Raw genomic sequence first — 25,917 nt, 5'->3', positions numbered from 1 at the left:
AATCTGGATATTTTCGTGAACGACAAATGAACCAAATAGCTTATCATTTTAAAGTCTCATTCCTCATGCAAGTCATTTCGTACGACGCGTGTGAGTGACTTTCATTTGGCAGTTAATTGTTATATGATGATCGCAATGTCAAATAAAGGTGGGGTCCTTCGTGGAAGTAAAACGATTAAACACTTTCTCCTAGGGGGGCTTGGAAGCAACGGAAAGGAAGAGACAAGCTCTATCAGATGGCACGAGTAGGCATGGCGATACAGCTTCGGTAACACTTTCCCCCCTCATGTTGACAACTGGGTCGAAAACAAGTGTGCCACGGTCAGTTTGATCGAAATAACTCACAAGCACACATAAAGATAATGAGTGTACTCTAACCAAGTAGGGAAGGTAGACAAGTGAACTAACGTAAAACTGTTCTTTAACAAGGGAACCTTCCCAACCGGATCACAGCTATTGTAATAAAAGAATTATACAAGCTCGTTTTTGTATGGGAAACAGATTGGTAATGATTTTTTTATATGAGTTCCTCGACTTACGCTGCCCAAATCGTTAAAGATTTCCACAAACTACAGCATGTACGAAAGACCTCTAGAGTATAAAAAGTTCTACAAAACGTATGCTGGACCACATACCTATTAGATCACTAACAGTTTTTATATTTTATTAACAACAGAACAGCATGGGAAGAGCATTTCTGAGGCTCTACTCAACCCTGCCTAAACCGTTAAAGATATCATCAAACTGTGTGTGTAAGTATCATCGAGTACCAAGCTCTACAGTAATATTCGGAAAATGTGAGAACCACGCTGGAAAAAGGGACGAGAATAATTATTTTCCAAAATGTTTTTATTTATTTATTTATTTATTTATTTACATATATACCACCAACAGAGACATCCTTCATTTACAGGTGGATTTTATACAACATAATGCACATTATAAAGAAGATAATTTGTGAATTAATATCAAGAAAGTAGTATTTAAAAATAATTAAAAACATAATAGTAAGAAAAACAACCATGATAAATAAGACAACAAATTTAGTACGCTTGTTGTTCCACCAGCATACATAGTGTAAGTATGAATGTTATTATACAGTAGTCTAATATAATATTTATCACAAAAATCTCTTATACCAGTTTTTTATTATTTACACTAACTACAAAATAATGACGTAATATTTGAAGATTAGAGAATGTTACCTGTGTGAAACTACAGCTTTTACATGATGCATGAAGTCCCCAAGAGTCATAGTAAGGTCAATAAACTCTCTGATTACATGCAGAAATTTTGTTGAAAAGATGACACATTTTAACTACTGGAGAATTTTTGTCTCACTGTTTTAGAATGTTCACAAGAAAACGTTTGTCTTGTCCGTGAATTCGTAATGATCACATTAAAGTTCACTCTAGCAAGTAGGTCATTGTCATCACTCACATTATTTATGGGTATGTACAAGGATATTTGTCGAAGAATTTCCCTTCTGTTACACAATGACGAAAGTTTAAAATTATTTTAACGAGTTGTTGTATGAAACCTTTTCTTTCAGTGCTGAAGTATCATACAAAATGCAAAGAACTTTTTTTTTAATTCTTTCGATCTTATTCATATGAGACTGATAATGAGGTGTCCACACAACACATGCATATTCAAGTTTACTACGCACAAATGTATCACAGAGACCAATTAATGCACCAACATGTTTTAGTTCCCTCGAATTCCAAAGCACAAAAATTAAGGATCTGTAGGCTGCACTTCTAATTTATTTTTCAGTGTCCCCTTTAAAGGACAATGTACTATCCATTAAAATTCCCAATTCTTTTAGTATATAATACTATAGATTTACTCCTTGAACTGAAATGAAATTAAATGGCGTATGACTTTTAGTGCCGGGAGAGTCCGAAGACATGTTCGGCTCGCCAGTTGCAGGTCTTTTAATGTGACGCCTGTAGGTAACCTGCGCGTCGTGATAAAGATGAAATGATGTTGAAGACGAAACATACACCCAGCCCCGTGCTAGCGCAATTAACCAATGGTGGTTAAAATTTCCGACCTTGGCGGAAATCGAAAAGGTTACTGTGAGACACGTATTGATATTAAAATGCATGTTGGTGTTCCTACTACACATATACATATTATTGATATCAGTCTGTAATTTAAAACACCCTCATGAGTGGTGACAGTTCTGTACAATTTTGCATAATCGGGAAACATGAGGTAATTTGAGTACCTGATGACCTGATGTACAGCCAAGGACCTTTAGAAGCTGCAGGTGGGGGGAGAGGGGTCGTCGCACGCAAAAAGGATTATGGTTTAGTTGTTATCGAGCTTGAAAATAAAGCTGTACTTTACAGAAAGGATAAAAATCAGCTCATAGACATCATGCTGTATAGGCTTTTGGGCTTATGCTGTGTCAAGATAATAAGGTGAAATTCTTAACGTTTCGCAGAAAACTGTGCTCTGCGTCCTCAGAAGAAATCTCGACTGACCACGAGAAAGCGATAAAAACATACGTAAAATTATGAAGTGGTCCGCCTCTGTGGGGTAGTGGTTAGTGTGATTAGCTGCCACCCCCGAGGCCCGAGTTCAATTCTCGGCTCTACCACGAAGTTTGAAACGTGATACGAGAACTGAAACGGGGTCCACTCAGCCTCGGGAGGTCAACTGAGTAGAGGAGGTTCGACTCTCACCTCAGTCATCCTCGAAGTGGTTTTCCGTGGTTTCCCACTTTTTCTCCAGGCAAATGCCGGGATGGTACCTAAATTAAGGACGAGACCGCTCCCTTCCCTCTTCCTTGGCTATCCCTTCCAATCTATCCATCCCCCCACAAGGCCCCTGTTCAGCATAGCAGTTGAGGCCGCTAGTTAAGGTACCGGTCCTTCTCCTCAGTTGTATCCCCGACCAAATATCTCACGCTTCATGACACTGCTCTTGAGGCGGTAGAGATGGGACCACTCACTGAGTCCGAGGGAAAAGCCAACCCTGGGCGATAAACGGATTAACAAAGAAAGAAAGAAAGAAAGAAAGAAAGAAGGAAGGAAGGAAAGAAAAAAAGAAAGAAAGAAAGAAGACCATTTGCTTTACGTCGCACGACACAGCTGTCTTATGACGACGATGGGATAGGAAAGGTCTAGGAATGGGAACGAAGCGGCCGTAGCTTTAATTAAGGTACAGCCCCAGCATTTGCCTGGTGTGAAAATGGGAAAACCACGGAAAACCATCTTCAGGGCTGTCGATAGTGGGGTTCGAACCCACTATTTCCCGATTACTGGATACTGGCCACACTTAAGGGACTGCAGCTATCGAGTTCGGTAAAGAAAGAAAGAAAGAAAGAAAGAAAGAAAGAAAGAAAGAAAGAAAGAAAGAAAGAAAAAAGAAAGAAAGACATAATTACTGTAAAGGTATTTTCTTTCATTTGTATATCATAATCCTTGGCCGCGGCCTACCAAGAGACTGCTGCTCAGACACTGATTGCGAAGTGTTGCGTGGTCAGCGTGATGAACACTCTCCGCTGTTATTCTTGGCTTTCTAGAACGGTATGTCCTGTAACCAGTATTGCCAACCCAGAAATCTTGATCCACTAAAGTTTACTTGAAAATCCGCTAAATTTGTAGTTGAAGCAAAATAGCATATAGAAGCTTTTTTATACAGAGAAAATTAATTCAACACCATCGTCTCCTTCTGGTAATGTATCCTCTGAAGCTGACATGCGGGGTTAAGATCCTGTAGTTTTAGAATTGATGCAGAAAGTGTTGTGTCCCACGTGATGACTAATGACTGAACAAAGACGGACTGCTGCGTCGCCATATCTTACGTAAGTGTAGTATGCAGCATAAGTTCAATTAACAAAGGGATTAATAATTTTCTCTGTATGAATAAAAGTTACATTGTTACAGAACCAGTCCGCTTAATTTTTTTTTTTTTTTTTGCTAATGGCTTTACGTCATACTAACACAGGTAGGTTTATGGTGATGATGGGGTAGGAAAGGTCTAGGAGTTGCTAGTGGCCGTGGCCTTAATTAAGGTACAGCCTCAGCATTTGTCTGGTGTGAAAGTGAGAAACCACGGAAAACCATCTTCAGGGCTGCCGACAGTGGGATTCGAACCCACTATATGCAAACTCACAGCCGCGCGCCTCTAACCGCATGGCCAACTCGGCCGGTCCGCTTAACACTGCTAATAGAAGTTTAAGAATCCGTCAAAAAATCTGCTGTCCACTAGATGGAAAAATGTTTCCGCTGTTTCATTTAAAAATTCGTCAAATCTAGCGGAAAATTCGCTGAGTTGACAACACTGCCTGTAACACCTCGCGTAATTTACAATGATACCCTCATCCACTGTCTTCATCTCAAACTCCACATGTCCCAACTGAGACGTCAAGGCGAAGATTTAAAACAATACATTATTTTAGAGGCTGATGCTAACACTACTGCTGTGCGTGAACAGGGCGTTGGGAAGGACACGCATTTACTCACGTCTCGTTAGAACTCACGTCTCGTTAGAACTCACGTACGTCGCATTCACACCGTTCACTTTCGATATTACTGCGCTCTACATTTGTCAGTTCCGGGAGACTGCACCGTACAGTGCCGGATTAAGGTGTTTGGGGGCCCTGGGCTATTTAAAAATGTGGGGCCCCTTCTTCGTAACATCACGTAAGACTAGCATACTGAAGTCGTTATAGAACTACTTCATCTTAAATTGATGAATAGGGAAGTGTTGAAATAGACTACAATTTTTCTCTATTTTTCATATTAATATTTCATAATGCCAAAACATATTTTACATTTGTCTCATCATCACTATCAAATCGACAAACAGAACAGAATATACGTTTTTTTTGGCACCACTAGGATATTTTCAATCCATTTTACAAGAACATTACAGTTATAACTTACGAAGTTCTCTTCCTGATACAAAGATATAGTATAGCATGCGCATTCACTTGAGTCTAGGGAATGTCGAAAGAGCAGCCATCATCGGCTTTGCTCGTGATTGCTCGAGAAACCTCGGCGTTTAGCACCTCCTACCTATCATGGCGATTTCGCGCCACGTGTGGAGCAGGAGAAGAAGAAGAAGCTTTGTTTTGCTGTCAGGCATTGTCGAGCGCGTGGAGCCGCTCCCACGTTTTAAAGTATGAATTTCTTTCATTCTTGAGCAATAGTACAAATAAAATCTGTCCCTCCAGACGCCGTACATGTTTGTATAACTTTAAAGCCTAGAGTTTTAAGTACGGTACTTAACTATATTTTTAAAGCGTTTTCAAGTCCCTAAAAAATAATCAGGCGGCAAGATTGAACAAGGAACGTTACCGGTACGTGTTTAAAATTGATAAAGTAAATAATGATTTTTGCTTCTTTCTATTACAATAGTTGAATGTTAATACTGATAGTAATACTAATAAAACTCAATAAGGATTTCACTTTGTTCGAATCCTTGGCTGTGACCGTCATTTCAGAAGGTCCCGGATTTGTTTTCCATCCGGATCGAAGATTTTAATCACGCCTAATTACTTCTGGCTCATAGACTGGGTGTTAGTGTTTGTTCCACCACTTTTCTCTTAATATTCCGACAACGCACTGAGCCTCCCTGTCACAGACGGCAGCCCGTCGGCCTCTCACCGCTGGAAAACGTGGTTCAAATCCCGGTCACCCCATGAGGGATTTGTGCTGGACAAAGCAGAGGCAGGACAGGTTTTTCTCCGGGTACTTACGCTTTTTTCCTGTCATCTTTCATTCCAGCAACACTCTCCATTCTCATTTCATAGTATCTATAAGTCATTAATAAATCACCTTGGGAGTGGCGATCCCATCGTACTAATAGCCTAAATGTGCTTAATTCATTTCATCCTTGATCCGGTCAAGGAAAACAGAAGGTAGCTTTTTAAATTCAGACAACACACACTGCACTCCCAACCACCACAGAAACTGCAATAGTGATTACTAGACTTCGGATATTTAGGTGTTAAAAGGTCATTTTAGCTGCCTAAAAGACTGTCAAGTAGTTTCTAAAATACTTTTAGGCAGCTTCAATTGTACGTATTTTGATAGGCATTAAGTTAATTAAAATACCATACTTATTTTGCTAAATTGATAATCACTACTGATCTGCATTTAGAGCAGTCATCCAGGTGGCAGATTCCCTACCTGTTGAATTCCTAGCCTTTTCTTAAAGGATTGCAAAGAAATTGGAAATTTATTGAACATCTCCCTTGGTAAGTTATTCCAATCCGTAACTCCCCTTCCTATAAACAAATTTTTGCCCCAATTTGTCCTCTTGAATTCCAACTTTATCTTCATATTGTGATCTTCCCTACTTTTAAAGACAAGACACCACTCAAACTTATTCGTCTATTGATGTCCTCCCACGCCATCTCTCCCCTGACAGCTCGGGACATACCATTTAGTCGAGCAGCTCGTCCGTCTCCTTTCTCCCAAGTCTTCCCAGCTCAAATTTTGCAACATTCTTGCAACGCTACTCTTTTGTTGGAAATTGCCCAGAACAGATCGAGCTGTTTTTCTTTGGATTCTTGCCAGTTCTTGAATCAAGTAATCCTGTCGAGAGTCCCATACACTGGAACCATACTCTAGTTGCAGCCTTAACAGAGACTTCGTGGGCTGAATGGTCAGCTTAATGGTCTTCGGTTCAGAGGGCCCTGGGTTCGATTCCCGGCCGGGCTGGGGATTTTAACATTCACTGGTTAATTTCAATGGCCCAGGGACTGGGTGTTTTTGCTGTCCCCAACATCCCTGCAAATCACACATAACACTATCCTCCGCCATAACAACACGCAGTCACCTACACATGGCAGATGCCGCCCACGCACATCGGAGGGTCTGCCTTTCACGGGCTGCACTCGGCTAGAAATAGCAAACACGAAATTTAAAAAAACAGAGACTTATATGCCCTCTCCTTTTACATCCTTACAACAACCCCTAAATACCTTCATAACCAAGTGGAGAGATGGGTACCCTTTAGTTACAATCATATTTATGTGATTACCCTAATGAAGATCTTTCCTTAATTTAAGACCTAGGTATTTACAATGATCCCCAATGGGAACTTTCATCCCAACAACCCAGTAATTGAAAATGAGGACTTTTCCTATTTTTGAAAGTCACAACATGGCTTTTAACCCCGTTTATCATCATACCATTGCCTACTGTCCATCTCACAACATTATCGAGGTCATTTTGCAGTTGTCCACAATCTTGTAACTTATTTATTACTCTGTACAGAATAACATCACCTGCAAAAAGCCTCATCTTTGATTCCACTTCTTTACACATATCATATAAGAAACCGTAAAAGTCTAATAATACTGCCTTGAGGAATTCCCCTCTTAATTATTACAGAGACAGATAAAGCTCCGTCTACTGTAATTCTCTGAGTCCTATTTTCTAGAAACAGAGCCACCCATTCAGTCACTCTTTTCTCAAGTCCACTTGCACTCATTTTTGCCAGTAGTCTCCCATGATCCACCCTATCAAATGCCCACCATAGGTCAATCGTGATACAGTCCAACTGGCCTCCTGAATCCAGGATATCTGCTATATTTTGGTGGAATCCTACAAGCTGAGCTTCAGTGGAACAACCTTTCCTAAACCCAAACTGCCTTCTATGAAACCAGTTATTAATTTTTCAAACATGTCTTTTATAATTAGAAACATTGCTTTCCCAACGTTTACATGCAATGCATGTCAAACTGAATGGACTGTAATTTTTAGCTTTATGTCTATCACCCTTTCCTTTATACACAGGGGCTACTTTAGCGACTCTCCATTCATTTGGTATAGCTCCTAAATGCAAACAATAATCAAATAAGTACTTCAGACATGGTACTATATCCAACCCATTGTCTTTAGCATATCCCCTGAAACCTTATGAATTCTAGCTGCTTTTCTAGTTTTCAACTTTTGTATCTTACTGTAAATGTCATTCTTGTCCTAGGTAAATTTTAACACTTCTTTAGTATCACTTACCTCCTCTGTCTGCACATTATCCTTGGAACCAACAATCTTTACATACTGCTGACAGAATACTTCTGCCTTTTGAAGATCCTCGCATACACACTCTCCTTGTTCATTAATGATTCCTTGAACCTGTTTCTGCCTTAAAGTACCTATACATACTCTTCCATTCTTCACTAAAATTGTATGGCTGTCAATTATGCTGACTTCTTTGCTAGATTCAATTTCCTAGTAAGTTCCTTCAATTTCTCCTTACTTCCAGAGCCATTTCTAACTCAATCTCTTTCCAACTTGCATCTCCTTCCTAGTCTCTTTACTTCTTTGTTATACCGTAATATAGTGGATCTTTACCATTCCTTACCACTTTTAAAGGTACAAACCTATTTTCACATTCCTCAACAATTGCTTTAAACCCATCCCAGAGTCTGTTTACATTTTTATTTACCGTTTCCCACCAATCATAGTTACTTATTAAAAACTCCCTCATGCCTGTTTTATCAGCCATATGGTACTGCTTAATAGTCCTAATTTTTATATCTTCCTTTCTTACACATTTATTTTTAACTAGCTGACCTGACAAATGTTGTTCTGTCAAAAATAAATTACAATGGAAGGAACTCGAATTCAGTCTGTACTGCACGCAAAAATCAGAATAATGCAAATGATTACGTTATCAACATCGAATGAGTTAATTTTCTACTGCTACCAAAAGTTAATAAAAAACTACTGGAAAAATGTATTTTCATTACCTGCAATATGAATATCTTGATTGTGAATAAGGAAATGCTGAAATAGGTCACAGCATATCACTACCTAGAAATTACCCTGATAGACTAACATAGATGTGAACTGTTCAGCAGGTCTATATTTTTTGGATATTTGTAAGGAAATATATGGAATCTGTTCTTGTTCGTGAAACTAATGAGTACAATGGATCTGGTGGTGGAATCAATGGCACTAATTTCATTTTGCCATTTGCGCAACACAATCCAGCGGCTTCATTTTTGTATTTCATTGCCTTACGATATTGGCACACTGAGTTCATAGATACAATAGCAACGCACTGGTAGGCACTGTACTCAATCGAAACATCGTAACTGAAAGCAGCTCGATTCAAAGTTGCAAGATTATTAGCTGAACGACGCGCTGCACGGGTTTGTAATATCCCAATCCTTTCAGTTTCATTTCACTCTTCACGTTGTTGTGCAGTTCGATTAAACTGAAAATTAGCTTGGCTTGTAGTATGTGGAGTTCTTCGACCAAAGTTGCTCCGCCCGCGTCTAATAGGCGGCATGAGTCTTGAAATGAGTATACTGTACATGGAAGCACACACAAAATAAACCACTCAACCGAAGAAATAGATGAACTTGTTTGTTGAGAATCAAATATTTAAAAACAATCAGGATAGACAAAGGTCTCCAACTATAACAAAACACAACACTGCATGCGACTATCTGGAGAGCGTATGTTTGGGAGATCCGTACCAGCAGTCGAGCCAGCCAGTGGTTAATATAGTGGATCTTTACCATTCCTTACTACCTTTAAAGGTACAGACCTATTTTTACATTCCTCAACAATTGTTTTATATATATTAAATTGGCACTGTTGGCGACGGGGGCCGGGCTCGCTACTGCGGGCACCGCTGACGTTGGCCCGGCTGGCGACGGGCTGCGCTAACGTTAGCCTTGCTCGCAGACGGATTTCAGTTGTACTATAAGGTAGGGGAAATTGGGCAGAGTTAAAAGGTCACTTCTAGAAAGCTTTCTTGCATAATTTAAAGAGTCCCGCGTAGGTATATAAGGACATCAGACTCTCCTCAGCTTCATTATGTCTGCATTAACACCACCTTTGAGCTGGTTCGTTCAAAGTGCCGAGTTGGCGGAGCTGCCGATTGACTGATGTGAAAATGGGAAACTACGGAAAACCATCTTCACGGCTGCTGACAGTGGGGTTCAAACCCACTATCTCCCGGATGCGAGCTCACAGCTGCGCGCTCCTAACCGCATGGCCAACTCGCCCGTTAATAAGTTAATTAATATAGGCTACTACTATACTACTTATTTGTGTGATTTTTTAAATTCCTACAACACCCTAACAGGATGAAAATTGCTGGTTATTACTGCAAACAGAATAACGCACAAGAATTAAACAATTCTTAACTGCAGTTAATAACTCGTTACGGGGAAATAAACAACTTTATTCACCTCTTTGCTGCAAACGTCACAGGAGCAACTCCTGTAACCACTTTTTAATTAAAGACGAGTTGTAACCTGACACTTTCAGCATAATTCATACACTGAACAAACGGAAACACCAAAATATTCTCACAGAATAAAATGCAGTTCTTTTCCCCAGAAGTCAACGGATACTGTGTCATCTTCTGCCTTGTGACAAACTACGGGAGTGTTCACTGCAGGAGGTTCTTAAGGCATTTCGGAGAGAGTGGTTTATAGCTTCCCGATTTTAAAATTTTCGTAAAGACTGAACATAAGCCAGCAAATATTTTATTTTCTCGAAATATACTGAAAGGCATTTTTAACCGATTTAGGGATAAAAATAAGAATTATATAGGTTTTAACGTCAATTCAGACATTTTTAAGCACAATAGGAGTACAGTTTCTAACTTAATAAATACATGAAACGTGTATATACAACTTCATTTTTAGTCATTTCTTTAAGAACAAAATACGTCTTTCCCTAAAATCTGAGGGCTGGTGATTACATCCCTCCACAGAGTTGGCGCCATGAAGCGAGACATGTCACACCCCCGAATCCACATATATGGGAAAAGCAGTAAGAGGAGAAGAAGAAGAATATTTTTTGTTTTATATATTTTATTTTAAATTTTTCATCAAATAATATATAAACATAAATTTCTTCATTTTCACAAAAAACAGGAAATTTATAACTAATCAGTAACTAACAAACAATTTAACCACCTAAAACAAAAAATCAAGGACAACTTACATAAAGGCAATACTACTGTACAGTAATTGTGGGTAAAACTGAAGACAGCATTTTTTCAGAGATGATAAATTCAATATTGCCAAGAAAGACCGCACTAATACCATCCAAAAGAATCTCAAATAAATACTCAAAAATCCTCAGTTCTTGTTAAATGAACAGCAGACACTGCAATTGATTAACATGAACCCCAAAATACCAACTGCAAGAGCACTCCTTAAAATACACAATATAAACAGGGCCAATGACTTTCGATGTGACGCCTCTTTAAACAACAAGCATCATCCTCATCATCAAAATAAACATACCGGACTTGTGTCTAGGAGCAGCCATAATCGGCTTTAATAGACTTCTGCAGTGTTTTGGGGGTCCACTTCATGAAATAGCGAATTAGTTATGTGAATTAACTCCTTTATTGCACATTGCAGTGAACTTTTTATGCTTGCACAATGGACAATTTCGTATGTAGCGAGTGTAATAAATTTTTCAATTATAGGAAAACTTTAAATCATCACGTAAGAACAAAGCACACTAACAAAAATCCTAAATTTTCGTGCGATTTGTGTAGTTTTACCTCTCACACAAAATACAATTTAGAACGACATAAAAATTCACAACATAAGACTGCGAAGTGTGAACAACCTCAAGTAAAATGTCCGCTTTGTGTAGAAGAATGTGCTACATAATCCGATATGGTGGCACATTTTATTAATTTTCATGAGATTCGTATCGCAAAGGAAAGTTTAAAATTTGCGAATGAAGAGGATTTCCTTAAGTGGAAACGTGAAAAAGAAAGTGAGCAAGTGTGTGAATTTGTTGTATGTCGCTCCAAGTACGAATGTAAAGATGGTTCCTCTAAAATGAAATACAGGTGCCACAGGGATGGGACCTTTAACTCAAGGGGTAATCATGAGCGTCACCAGAAAGTACTTGGAAGCAACAAGATAAGTGGTCATTGTCCAGCAAATATTGATGTTACTTTTCAGTCTGGAGAAGTGCATGTTTCATTTTGTGCAACTCATGTAGGCCACCAAGAAGAGTTAGGTCGCATGAGATTATCGCTGTCGGAAAGAAATGACTTAGCGAGGAAGATTGCGATGAAAATTCCTTTCGATAGAATCCTTGATGAGGATAGAGATTCTATTGGTGAAACTGACATTGAACGCATTCATCTTCTGACCAGAAAAGATCTATTTAACATTGAGCAAGAGTACAATTTAAAATCTGAAGCTGTGCGGCATGAGAATGATTGTACGAGTGTCGAAGCATGGATTCGTGAAATGGACGAACGTGGAGGAATAGTACGCTTTTACAAGGGTCAAGACATGTCTTCTATGCTGTACCCTCAATTAAAACCAGAGGACTTCGTTCTAATTATAATGAATGAGGCGCAGCAAGAAATGTTACTACGATACGGCGACAAGTTCACTTGTATTGACAGCACACATGGTTTAAATAAGTACGAATTTGAACTAACTACCCTCCTAGTCGTAGATGGCAAGTTCCAAGGATTTCCATGCGCGTTCATGCTATCAAATAGGACGGATGCATTTGTGATGGAAGTGTTTTACAGAGTTATTAAAGAGGCTCTGCAAGTGACACTACAGCCAAAAGTGTTCATGTCAGACATGGCAGAAACATTTTACAGTGCCTGGCTATGCGTAATGATGCCTGCCAAATTCCGCCTGTTCTGTTCGTGGCATGTTGACCGTGCTTGGAGGAAAAACCTTTCTAAAGTTAAAGGCCGAGAGAAACAGGTGGAGGTGTACAAGGAGCTCAGAGTATTGTTGGAGGAAAGAGACGAGGCTGCTTTTTCGAGAATGCTCTATCAAGAAATAAATAAATTAAAAAGTGACCCTGACACAAGAGATTTTGGTATTTATTTCGAGGCCAATTATGAACACTCTGCAAGTAGCTGGGCTTATTGTAAACGTCTCAATGCCGGCCTTAACACTAACATGCATCTAGAGCGCATGCATGGAGTAATTAAACACATATACATGGAGGGTAAGAAGCCTAAGAGACTGGACATCGCAATCCATATCCTCATGCGATTTGTGAGAGATAAACTTTATGACCGCCTTATTTACATGAATAAAGGCAAACACAACTAAACTCTCACAAATAAGACTAAGGCATGCCAATTCATTATCGTTACAACCAGGAGAAATTATTTGCAGTGAGGATGTATGGACTGTTCCATCCACGAAGAAAAGTGAACTGTACGAGGTCAGAAGAACGGGTGAAATGAATTGCGGCTGTGACCTGAAGTGTACAGAGTGCAATACCTGCATTCATTCATACGTTTGTACATGCCACGACTCTTCCATTAAATTTAATATGTGCAAACATATACACCTAGCGGCTAAATATATTGGTGGTGCTAATGAACACTATTTAGAATCAGATACAAATTTAGTCATTCAGGAAGCACCTTCAAACGAAGAAAAGGACATTATTCTGAAGGAATTGCATAATCCCATGAAAAGAAGGCTAAGTGAGGACATAGAAGAGCACAAGGCCAAGCTTCGAGAAAAATTTGAAAGCATTCTCGCAACAATAGAATCACCAAAACATGTAGATATAATTGAGAAACAGCTCCAACCAATAATCCCAACTATACATGCCCATAGCACAAAAGCGATGATCAGCACACCACCTTCTACTTCAAGGGGGATAAAGTGTGAAACACAGTGACGATTATTTTCCACAAAAAAGTCCCATAAGAAAACTTCTTCTTCCTTGTCAAGGCCTACTGGCCTACAGGCTGCAAATTTGTTACTCCACTAAGAAAAATGTGTTATAGGCCCTACTTCAGTACAATTGTTGGCTGCACCTGAGCAGTACTGGTGGAGATGTTCCATTTTTTCTTCTTCTTCTTCTACTTCTCTCTCCCTCTTGTGTGGACTCCCTCTTTTTCTTGATCCCAAAGCGCCCTTCATGCTGCTGCTGGGAAGATTCTGTGTTGGCACAGAATTGGGTTTTAGCCTAAAAAAGTTTATTGAAACAAAGTTAATATTCATATTAATTATACACATTGCTTTTTTAATAAGTCCATGCTATAGTACTATGAAATGCAAAACTGGTAGGCTATAATAATACAGCATATAAATTACAAGAATATGATGAACTGTTATGAAATACCAATCAATTTCATAGTAGTTGTGTAACAGCCCAAGATGTATTATTATTATTATTATTATATTATTATTTCTTGTGGTCCATGGTGTGGGTTACTGCAGTCACCGCCTAGTTCGAGAACCACAGGCAACGGCTGAGTTGCCTATAACATGGTCCTCAGACTCGAGATACCCTAACATATTCCAAGTCATGGCCTGCTTTGTGCTCAGGTGGCTAGGACCCGTCAGGGGAGAGGTCGTCACTAGGACTTTTTTTTTTTTTTTTTTTGCTAGGGGCTTTACGTCGCACCGACACAGATAGGTCTTATGGCGACGATGGGATAGGAAAGGACAAGGAGTTGGAAGGAAGCGGCCGTGGCCTTAATTAAGGTACAGCCCCAGCATTTGCCTGGTGTGAAAATGGGAAACCACGGAAAACCATTTTCAGGGCTGCCGATAGTGGGATTCGAACCTACTATCTCCCGGATGCAAGCTCACAGCCGCGCGCCTCTACGCGCACGGCCAACTCGCCCGGTGTCACTAGGACTATAAGTAAGGTAGCATCCTGCTTCACAGAATCGACCTACCTTGGAACATTTCAAGTAAGCCTCGGACCTATGGAAGTAACGGAGTCCAGGATACAGGCATACAATAGAGAAAGAATGGGTGGCATACAGTGATGCAGCAGTAAAAGCAGGAAGGAAATGCCTAGGAACAACCCTCTCTAAAGGTAGTGAAAAGCAAAATATTGTCGGAATGACAGAGTGAAGGCAGTTTTCAGCGTTCAGTTACCACGGGCCAAGTCCTCAGTGTATCTGTGCTCCATGCGGTGGAGCTTGTCATAGGTATCGCACACTTATCTGTCCTCAGAGAAAATAATTGCTGACATGTTTCTGCTGCAACTAATATTTACTCCCCGTTGTGAGTAGTGAAATGTTGTTTGGTGCCTTTATTATATAATAATAATAATAAATTGCAAGATACTGTGCTGTAATGTGCAAAATATTCATGTTCAAATTATGCTCATGTTTTTCTAGTGTAACTTAAAGGATTTATGAACTGTAATTTAATCTTATGACCATTGACTGCAATAAAATACTAAGTTATTATTATTATTATTATTATTATTTAACTCACAGAGGCTTGCAGACTGAACGCTGAAGGGCTTAACTGCCTGTAGCTATGTATGTATGTAATATTCATTTTCTCTATTTCAAGCAATAAAGGGAAGTTAAGTTTTATACACAAGAACTATTTAACTTCATAAAGCATAAAATTACAGGCCAGTCAGTTTGACATGCATTGCATGTACGCTTTGGGAAAGCATTCTTTCTGATTATATTAGACATGTTTGTAAAATTAATAACTGGTTTCATAGAAGGCAGTTTGAGTTTAGGAAATGTTATTCTACTGAAGCTCAACTTGTAGGATTCCAACAAGATATAGCAGATATCCTGGATTCAGGAGGTCAAATGGACCTTATTGCGATTGACCTATGTAAAGCATTTGATAGGGTAGATCATGGGAGACTACTGGAAAAAATGAGTGCAATTGGACTAGAAAAAAAGAGTGACTGAATGGGTGGCTTTTGTTACAAGCCCAAGTCAAGGCTTGGAGTGGAGGCCTCGCCCACACATGCTAGAGAGGCATCCTTGGTTCCTCCACCTGGGTTCAGGTGAAGTGGGGCTGGTGACTGAGGTGAAGGCTCACTGCGGGGCGCTGGAACCAACACATCACTTTGCTCTACGTAGCCTGGCCCGAACTCAGTCATGATAATGCCAAGTGGAGACCACGTGAGTAGGCCTACTGAAGGGGGAACAAACCTGGCTAGGTTCGGGCCATGGGCGGACCGCTGGATGGACGACTGAGGGGCGTGGTCTCTGCTACGGAGAGCCTAAGTTGTGGGAGGACAATGTATGGCTGTATGGCTCACCACGGATGGTAAGAACGACGCTCAGGACCCTAGAAGGGCCAAAAAACCTATGATTGATTGAAATATGTTTGCTTAAAAAGAGCCAATTTCAAAAATTTCGATATCAAGGGAAGCCATGGAAGCTCCAATAGAGCATATCCAGGAGCAAGCCCAAGATGAAGAAATGGAGACAGAAGTCCCAATTGGACAGGCTGTCGCTGACTCAAAACAAGAAATGGCAACAGAAGCTCCAGTAGAGCAGACTGCTACTACAAGCGAAGCAGAACGTCCATAGAAACAGAACTGAAGATTTCTGCCTCGAAAATCAACAGATTTCATATCGACAGACCACCTCGCAACAGTGCATATTACAAGGAAAGGAAGGGAGCGAGGAAGGAGGCCAAAATAGCGACTGGAACTTGGACGGAGAAGAAGCCAAGGAACAGGGATCGGCGAGAGGCTATCCCTCCGACAATGCCCAAAAGGCTGAGGCCATCAAGTTCGGCTACAAAACCGCCCGCCAAAAACCAGAAAGAAGAGACGGTCATGTCCTTTTCGGAAAGACTAACTTCAATCAAGGTAGCAATAATACCTTAAACCTCTCCAGATGGGAAACTGAAGGAGGATGACGTGAAGGAACTTACATTTGCTCTGATAGCGCAAATGAAACCGCTGTCAGATGGATGCCTTTCAGGCTTCTTCGAATCTCCGAGGCTGGAAAGTGGAGCAGTGGTACTGATCTGTGTAAATCCAGAAACTAAAAGCTGGCTGGAACAGACAGTGGCCAATTGCTACCCTTGGAAAGGGGAGAATTTGGAGGTGGCAGAAGTCAAGAAGGTGCTGAATACTACAAAGGTCATCGCCAAGTTTCCTCCTCCATAAGACAAGATGAAGGTTGATGATGTGCCTTTCAGGATACATGAGCATGACACCAAATTTCCGACGAAAGAGTGGAGAGTGCTGAATGCAACAACTACTGGCCCTTATTGAAAGAGCTTTTGAAGAGCTCAAGAAGAGAGGCCTTAAGGCCAAGCTTGGACTTGGGCAGATCAACTTTCAAGTAATCAAGGGAAAAACAAAACCTAGCGTTGGCAAGGATGGTACTGAATGTTCTACAGGCCAACCTACAACATAAAAAGTCAGCTGTTGCCAATTTCGTCAGGAAGTTCAAGTCCGAGGCTATCGATGTGGCTTTTATACACAAGCAACGGGTAGTTAAGGCAGAATAGCAAGACTCACGGAATCTGGAGGTAAGTTAATGTACGATACTACATCGAATATGCCTAGAACATGTTTACTTGTGAGCAGAAGACTACAATGCCTTCTGATGCAGGAACATTGTTCCAAGGAGTTATTGGCAGCCAAGATAAAAGATAAAACTTGGAAATTGGGAAGCTCCCAGAGATATAACCATAGGCTCTGCATACCTCCCATATGACTCAACTAATCTGTCCCCACCAGAAGAAGTTGAGAACCTAATTTGCAACGCAAAGAGGAAAGGCGAACACTAAGTCCTTCGAGCAGATGCAAATTCACATCACACGGCATGGGGCAGCAATGCAAGAGGTGAGTCTTTACTAGAGTTTATTATTGGAACTCTTGACGACACTAAAACCAAGAAACAAGCCTACGTTTATAAATAAAAATCGTCGGGAGGTAATAGACATTACACTCAGCACTACGCATATTGCAAACTTTATTAAAGACTGGAAGGTACTGGAGAAACCATGATTGGCAGACCACCAGCACATCCAATTTGCAATAGATGCGAGACTATGTGGGATTGACATGTACAGAGTAAAAAAAGAACTAACTGGGATAGATACAGAGAAGTTCTAGGGAAGGCTGTACAAGAAATTCAAACTAATGTGAGAGGACAGAAAGAATTGGATGGGCACTGAAAGTATTAGAAGAGGCCATAATAGACTCATTCCATGACAACTGTCCTCTCAAAGAAAAGAAACACACCAAAAAGTAAGGTGGTGGAACAACAAACTAGCCAAAATGAAAAAAGAGGTTAGGATGTTGTATAGAATATCATCTAGAAATGGTATGTTGGACGTATATCATAGGAAACTCACTGAGTATAACCTAGAGATATGGAAAGCAAAAAGAAAATCTTTGAGACCGTTCTGTGAGAAAGTGGAAGCACACAATGAAACAGCAAGGCTTCAGAAGATTCTGAAATCAACCCATATAAATCACATGTCTTGAAGAACATCTGAAAATGAACTATAGGAATAAGAACATTTTCATTTTAACGGACAGCCAAGCGGCCATTAAGGCACTAGAGGCAGTCCGGATAATATCCAGAATTGTCTGGTATTGCCACTCATTTCTTCTGAAGCTCTCAAAGTACAACATTGTCAAAATAACATGAGTACCAGGCATAAATGTATAGAAGGAAATGAAAAGGCAGATAAACTGGCCAGGAAAGTGGCAGAAACACATTTTGTAGGCCCGGAACCTGTATGCGGGATTTCCTATGGACAAGCCCGACACTACATAGGAAAATGGGTACAAAAGAGACAAATGGAGAACTGGAAAATTACTCCAGGATGCAGGCTTGCAAAGGAACTGAAAAAGGATTAAACAAGAAGCATACTAAAGAGTTGTTGAAACTCAACAGAGGAAATATAAGATGGGTAGTAGACCTGTTGACAGGATACTGCCATCTGAAAAAAAAAAAAAAAAACCTACATAGAATTGGAGTAATAAGAGACAACATATGTAGGAAATACAATGAAGCAGAGGAATCAGCTGAACACATACTTTTCGAATGTGAGGCGTTGGGTAGAATCAGACTCTCTACTCTAGGACTACCAGGTGAAGTGAGAGGACAAATCCAAGAAGACCCAATAAGAACAACCTGCTGCTTTGTGAAGGGAGCAGGTATATCTAGGTGGGAATGAAGGAAAAACATGGTAGCAAAAAAGATCTTAGAGGTCGACACTAATTAGGAACTAATATTTAGAGGCCCCATGAAGAAAACAAGAATGGGTGGCTATATTTCTAGAAAATAGAACTCAGAGAATTAGAGTAGGCAAAGCTTTTTCTGACCCTGTAAAAATCAAGAGGGGAATTCCTCAGGGCAGTATTATTGGACCTTTATATTTTCTTATATATATAAATGATATGTGTAAAGAAGTGGAATCAAAGATAAGGCTGTTTGCTGATGATGTTATTCTGTACAGAGTAATCAATAAGTTACAAGATTGTGAGCAACTGCAAAATGACCTCGATAATGTTGTAAGATGGACAGTAGGCAATGGTACGATGATAAACGGGGTTAAAAGTCAGGCTGTCAGTTTCACAAATAGGAAAAGTCCTCTCAGCTTTAATTACTGCGTTGATAGGGTGAAAGATCCTTTTGGGGATCATTGTAAGTATCTAGGTGTTAATATAAGGAAAGATCTTCATTGAGATAAACACATAAATATGATTGTAACTAAAGGGTACAGATCTCTGCACATGGTTATGAGGGTATTTAGGGGTTGTAGTAAGGATGTAAAGGAGAGGGCATATAAGTCTCTGGTAAGACCTAAACTAGAGTATGGATCCAGCGTATAACTTGATTCTCAAGAACCGGAAAAAATCCAAAGAAAAGCAGCTCGATTTGTTCTGGGTGATTTCCAACAAAAGAGTAGCGTTACAAAAATAATGCAAAGTTTGGGCTGGGAAATTTTCGGAGAAAGGAGACGAGCTGCTCGACTAAGTGGTATGTTACAAGTGATAAAAATCATGTTGGGTCCATACTGAATCTCAGTTATGTTCCGAGCTGTCAGTGGAGAGACCACGAACCTGCTACGCAGGCGTAGCAGGGGGAGAGGTGATACTCCCACGTGGCGCGTCCCAGGTGGCGGATAGGGGGGTCCTAACCGGCTTGCCGGCGGACTTGAGGGAAATAAAATACCTCTCGCGGACCAAACACACACCCCCTGTGGGTGGGGGAGGCTGACGAATAATACACCCACGGTATCCCCTGCCTGTCGTGCGAGGCGACTAAAAGGGGCGACCAAGGGATGAATGAATTAGAACCATGAAACTACTCTTGATTCGTACCATCATGCGGGGAACACCATGGGTTGCATGTACTTGCGAGTAGTATCACTAACATGGTACGAAATATGTTTGTGATTCGTTGCAGTAAAAAGCCTGGTCTGGTGGATTCCAGTACCCGTGCGTTGTACCCATGTGGGCAACACCGCGGGTCTGGGCGTAGCCTGTGAGTTGTACCACTATATGAGCGACACCGTGGGTCTGCGTTGCCTGTGATTAGTACTCATTATGTGCGGAACACCCCGGGGCCCTTGGGACCGGCACCCGTGACTAGTACCCTAGGTGAGGAAACTCATCGGTTTGCGTTGGCTGTAAGTGGCGCCATTGTGTGCGAAACACCATAGGTCTGCGTTACCTGTACGAAGTACAGTACTTGTGAGTAGTACCATCTTTTGTGGAACACCGTGAGTCTTCGCTACTTCTAATTAATACCCCAACATGACACATACCATGGTTCTATTTTACTCGCGACATGTACCATTCTGTGGGGCCTTAGACGTGGATTTTGCACCCCCTTTAGACACCAAGCATCATTGTGCTTTATAAGTGGTTCCTTGGTCGGTAATAATGTTTTTTTTCGTTCTCTATTGAATCCGATCCACTGGTTTTTGTTTTTGTTTGTTTGTTTTGTGTTTTGTTGGGTTCCTGTCCATCCATTCATTCTTCATGACATTTTTTATTTTTTTTTGGTCAGTGGATGCCTTTTTAATTTTTGTTCTTTCATTTCGTACCATTAGGGGCCGATGACCTTCGATGTTAGGCCCCTTAAAACAACAAGCATCATCATCATCATCATCAGTGGAGAGATGGCATGGCATGACATTAGTAGACGAATAAGTTTGACTGGTGTCTTTAAAAGTAGGAAAGATAACAATATGAAGATAAAGCTGGAATTCAAGAGGACAAATTGGGGCAAATATTCATTTATAGGAAGGGGAGTTAGTGACTGGAATAACTTACCAAGGGAGATGTTCAAGAAATTTCCAATTTCTTTGCAATCATTTAAGAAAAGGCTAGGAAAAAAAACCAATAGGGAATGTTCCACCTGGCCGACTGCCCTAAATGCAGATTAAGAGACTGAGTGATTGATTCATGACTTACCCCTGACTAAAGTGCCGAGGATTCCTAAAATCTGTGGATTGGAAGTGATCTCAACATATCTTGTATGTATGTAGGTAGGTCCCTTCCATTGATCACACCTAAAACATAAAAAAAAGCCAAATTAAAGTCAAACCTATGAGTACAATCTCTGCACCGCCACTAATATTTCACAATATTGGAATTTACTTACACTGGTTTGCCTCGAGGAAAGCAGAAGAAAGAGTTTATTCTACTGACGGAGGGCCTATAACACATTTTTCTTACTGGAGTAACAAATTTGCAGCAATTGCCTGCTGTTCACTCTCGGTAGGCCTTGACAAGGACGAAGAAGTTTTCTTATGGGGCTTTTTTGTGGAAAATAATCGTCGCTGTGTTTCAAACTTTATCCCCTTTGAAGTTGAAGGTGCTGTGCTGATCATTGCTTTTGTGCTATGGGCTTGTATAGTTGGGATTATTGGTTGGAGCTGTTTCTCAATTATATCTACATGTTCTCGTGATTCTATTGTTGCGAGAATACTTTCAAACTTTTTTCGGAGCTTGGCCTTGCACTCTTCTATGTCCTCACTTAGCCTTCTTTTCATGGGATTACGCAGTTCCTTCAGGATAATGTCCTTTTCTTCATTTGAAGGTGCTTCCTGAATGACTAAATTTGTATCTGATTCTAAAATGTGTTCATTAGCACCACCAATATATTTAGCCACTAGGTGTATATGTTTGCACATATTAAATTTAATTGAAGAGTCATGGCATGTACAAACGTACGAATGAATGCAGGTATTGCACTCTGTACACTTCAGGTCACAGCCGCAATTCATTTCACCCGTTCTTCTGACCTCGTACAGTTCACTTTTCTTCGTGGATGGAACAGTCCATACATCCTCACCGCAAATAATTTCTCCTGGTTGTAACGATAATGAATTGGCATGCCTTAGTCTTATTTGTGAGAGTTTATTTGTAAGTTTGCCTTTATTCATGTAAATAAGGCGGTCATAAAGTTTATCTCTCACAAATCGCATGAGGATATGGATTGCGATGTCCAGTCTCTTAGGCTTCTTCACTCCATGTATATGTGTTTAATTACTCCATGCATGCGCTCTAGATGCATGTTAGTGTTAAGGCCGGCATTGAGACGTTTACAATAAGCCCAGCTACTTGCAGAGTGTTCATAATTGGCCTCGAAATAAATACCAAAATCTCTTGTGTCAGGGTCACTTTTTAATTTATTTATTTCTTGATAGAGCATTCTCGAAAAAGCAGCCTCGTCTCTTTCCTCCAACAATACTCTGAGCTCCTTGTACACCTCCACCTGTTTCTCTCGGCCTTTAACTTTAGAAAGGTTTTTCCTCCAAGCACGGTCAACATGCCACGAACAGAACAGGCGGAATTTGGCAGGCATCATTACGCATAGCCAGGCACTGTAAAATGTTTCTGCCATGTCTGACATGAACACTTTTGGCTGTAGTGTCACTTGCAGAGCCTCTTTAATAACTCTGTAAAACACTTCCATCACAAATGCATCCGTCCTATTTGATAGCATGAACACACACGGAAATCCTTGGAACTTGTCATCTACGACTAGGAGGGTAGTTAGTTCAAATCCGTACTTATTTAAACCATGTGTGCTGTCAATACAAATGAACTTGTCGCCGTATCGTAGTAACATTTCTTGCTGCGCCTCATTCATTATAATTAGAACGAAGTCCTCTGGTTTTAATTGAGGGTACAGCATAGAAGACATGTCTTGACCCTTGTAAAAGCGTACTATTCCTCCACGTTCGTCCATTTCACGAATCCATGCTTCGACACTCGTACAATCATTCTCATGCCGCACAGCTTCAGATTTTAAATTGTACTCTTGCTCAATGTTAAATAGATCTTTTCTGGTCAGAAGATGAATGCGTTCAATGTCAGTTTCACCAATAGAATCTCTAACCTCATCAAGGATTCTATCGAAAGGAATTTTCATCGCAATCTTCCTCGCTAAGTCATTTCTTTCCGACAGCGATAACCTCATGCGACCTAACTCTTCTTGGTGGCCTACATGTGTTGCACAAAATGAAACATGCACTTCTCCAGACTGAAAAGTAACATCAATATTTGCTGGACAATGACCACTTATCTTGTTGCTTCCAAGTACTTTCTGGTGACGCTCATGATTACCCCTTGAGTTAAAGGTCCCATCCCTGTGACACCTGTATTTCATTTTAGAAGAACCATCTTTACATTCGTACTTGGAGCGACATACAACAAATTCACACACTTGCTCACTTTCTTTTTCACGTTTCCACTTAAGGAAATCCTCTTCATTCGCAAATTTTAAACTTTCCTTTGCGATACGAATCTCATGAAAATTAATAAAATGTGCCACCATTTCGGATTTTGTAGCACATTCTTCTACACAAAGCGGACATTTTACTTGAGGTTGTTCACACTTCGCAGTCTTATGTTGTGAATTTTTATGTCGTTCTAAATTGTATTTTGTGTGAGAGGTAAAACTACACAAATCACACGAAAATTTAGGGTTTTTGTTAGTGTGCTTTCTTCTTACGTGATGATTTAAATTTTTCTTGTAATTGAAAAATTGATTACACTCACTACATACGAAATTGTCCATTGTGCAAGCACAAAAAGTTAACTACAATGCGCAATAAACCACTTAATGCACGTAACTAATTCACTGTTTCATGAAGTGGACCTCCAAATACTGCAGAAGTCTATTAGCACAGTCTGAACACAGCAGCACGATTTAAAAGAAACTGAACACAGCAGCACGATTTAAAAGAAATACTGGCTTCGCGAAAAGCTGCAACCAACAACAAACAACAAACAAAACAGAGCTTCTTCTTCTCCTTGCCCCACACGTGGCGCGCAATAGCTAGGTAGGCGGTACTAAACGCCGAGGTTTCTCGAGCAGTCACGAGCAAAGCCGATGATGGCTGCTCGTTCGACATTCCCTAGACTCAAGTTGCGCATTCCACCATGCTTCCCCCCTCCCCTCCCGCTCACTTCCTAGACCTCTTCCCTCCTTCCCCCCTCTGCCCATACTCGCAAACTGCCAGATTTAAATTTTCTTCAACAATAACCTTTACAATAATTACTCGCAAGCTGCCAGATTTAAATTTTCTTCAACAATAACCTTTACAATAATTACAGTGCGTAAGTAGTGAGGATTCTTGTCTCCGGACGGTAATTGATTCTAGCAGTGATGATATACTAACGCGGACAGCTGATAAGAAGGAAGGAAGGAAGGAAGGAAGGAAGGAAGGAAGGAAGGAAGGAAGGAAGTGTGCGTGTTCGATATTTTGCGAGTGTAAATATTCATATACATGCACGGGGGTGGAGCAGCAGGCCTTTTTATACAATTCTAGGTTCGGCCAAGGGCCGGGGCCCCCTGGCACGTGGGGCCCGGGGCTGCAGTCCCTTTAGCCCCCCCCCCCCCTTTAATCCGGCCCTGACACCGTAGTGTCGTGGGGAGTGTAAAGAAAACGAATTATCTGCCGAGGAAAACAAGGCCTGTCCACCAGTTGAATATTTACCTATATAATGTCCATAGTTTTGATTTAATGGCATTCTTTAACCCTTAAATGCATGGGAGTGGTGTAGTATACACATCACCTTCAACTACTTTTAGCAGACAACAGGGGTATTCAACTAAATTTGCCGGGCTGTGTAGCTCAGATGGTTAAGGCGCTGGTCCTTTGACTCCAACTTGGCAGGTTCGACCCTGGCTTAGGCAGCCTGTGGTATTTGAAGGTGCGCAAATACGTCAGCTTCGTGTCGGTACATTTACTGACACGTAAAATAACTATTGCGTGACAAATTTCTGGCACCTTGTAGTCTCCAAAACCGTCAAAAGAGTAGTTAGTGAGACGTAAAAACCAATAGCCTGTGGTGTAGTGGTTAGTGTAATTAGCTGCCACGTCCGGAGGTCCGGGTTCTATTTCCGGTTCTGCCACGAAATTTGAAAAGTGGTACGAGAGCTTGAACGGCGGTCTTCTCAGCCTCGGGAGGTCAACTGAGTAGAAGGGTTCGATTCCCACCTCAGCCATCCTCGAAGAAGTTTTCTGTGGGCTTCCACTTCTCCAGGAAAATGCCGGGATGGTACCTAACTTAAGGCCACGGCCGCTTCCTTCTCTTTTCCTTGTCTGTCCCTTCCAATCTTCCCCCCCCCCCCCCAACAAGGCCCTGCTCAGCATAGCAGGTGAGGTCGCCTGGGCGAGGTACTGGTCCTCCTTTCCAGTTGTATCCCCGAACCAAAGTCTCACGCTCTAGCACACTGCCTTTGAGGCGGTAGAGGTGGGATCCCTCGCTGACTCCGAGGAGAAAGGCAACCCTGGACGGTAAACGGAGAAAGAAAGAAAGAAAGAAAGAAAGAAAGAAAAACCAATATTATTATATTCAACCAATTGCGGGCGGGCGGAATGTCCAAAGAATGGTGGACTACATCATTCCCGCCCTCACTCCTCCGTCGCTCCCACTAACACGCGTATTACGACACACCTGTCTGTCCCTACCGCCTCATGAGTTGAGAGACTGGGAGTGCGTCCCCGAGCCGGTGCATGCCGTTCTTCCCCTGTCTTTGGGTATTCTCCCCCACCGAACGATTGGCTGCGTGGTTTGAGTATCTTAGTTGTCAGCTTGCGTTTGCGAGATTGTGGGTTCGAATCCCACTGTCACGGTCACTTCCTTCCCACTCCTAGCCCTTTCCTATCCCATCGTACCTATAAGGGCTATGGTGTCGGTGCGACGTAAAGCTAATTGTATGCCCCCCCCCCCCACCATTTTCGTC

General features: G+C 41.0%; 1 protein-coding gene and 1 long non-coding RNA gene across 2 annotated transcripts in view; one reads left to right on the top strand and one right to left on the bottom strand.

Moving 5' to 3' along the window:
* The window catches only part of LOC137502672 (uncharacterized), a 191,653-nt gene that overhangs the window by 106,523 nt on the left and 59,213 nt on the right, over positions 1–25,917 (top strand). The gene's annotated exons all lie outside the window — the stretch shown is intronic.
* On the bottom strand, positions 13,810–21,832 carry LOC137502707 (uncharacterized). The gene is made up of 3 exons (XR_011018839.1): positions 21,319–21,832; positions 21,129–21,226; positions 13,810–13,925 (listed from the first exon to the last, which is right to left on the bottom strand). It is a non-coding gene; the product is annotated as an uncharacterized lncRNA (long non-coding RNA).

This window comes from Anabrus simplex, chromosome 11, assembly GCF_040414725.1.
Source record: "Anabrus simplex isolate iqAnaSimp1 chromosome 11, ASM4041472v1, whole genome shotgun sequence".
In the NCBI taxonomy this organism is placed as follows: Eukaryota; Metazoa; Arthropoda; class Insecta; order Orthoptera; family Tettigoniidae; genus Anabrus; species Anabrus simplex.
Note: the sequence above shows the minus strand (reverse complement) of the source record. Positions and strands in the feature narration are given on the sequence as shown.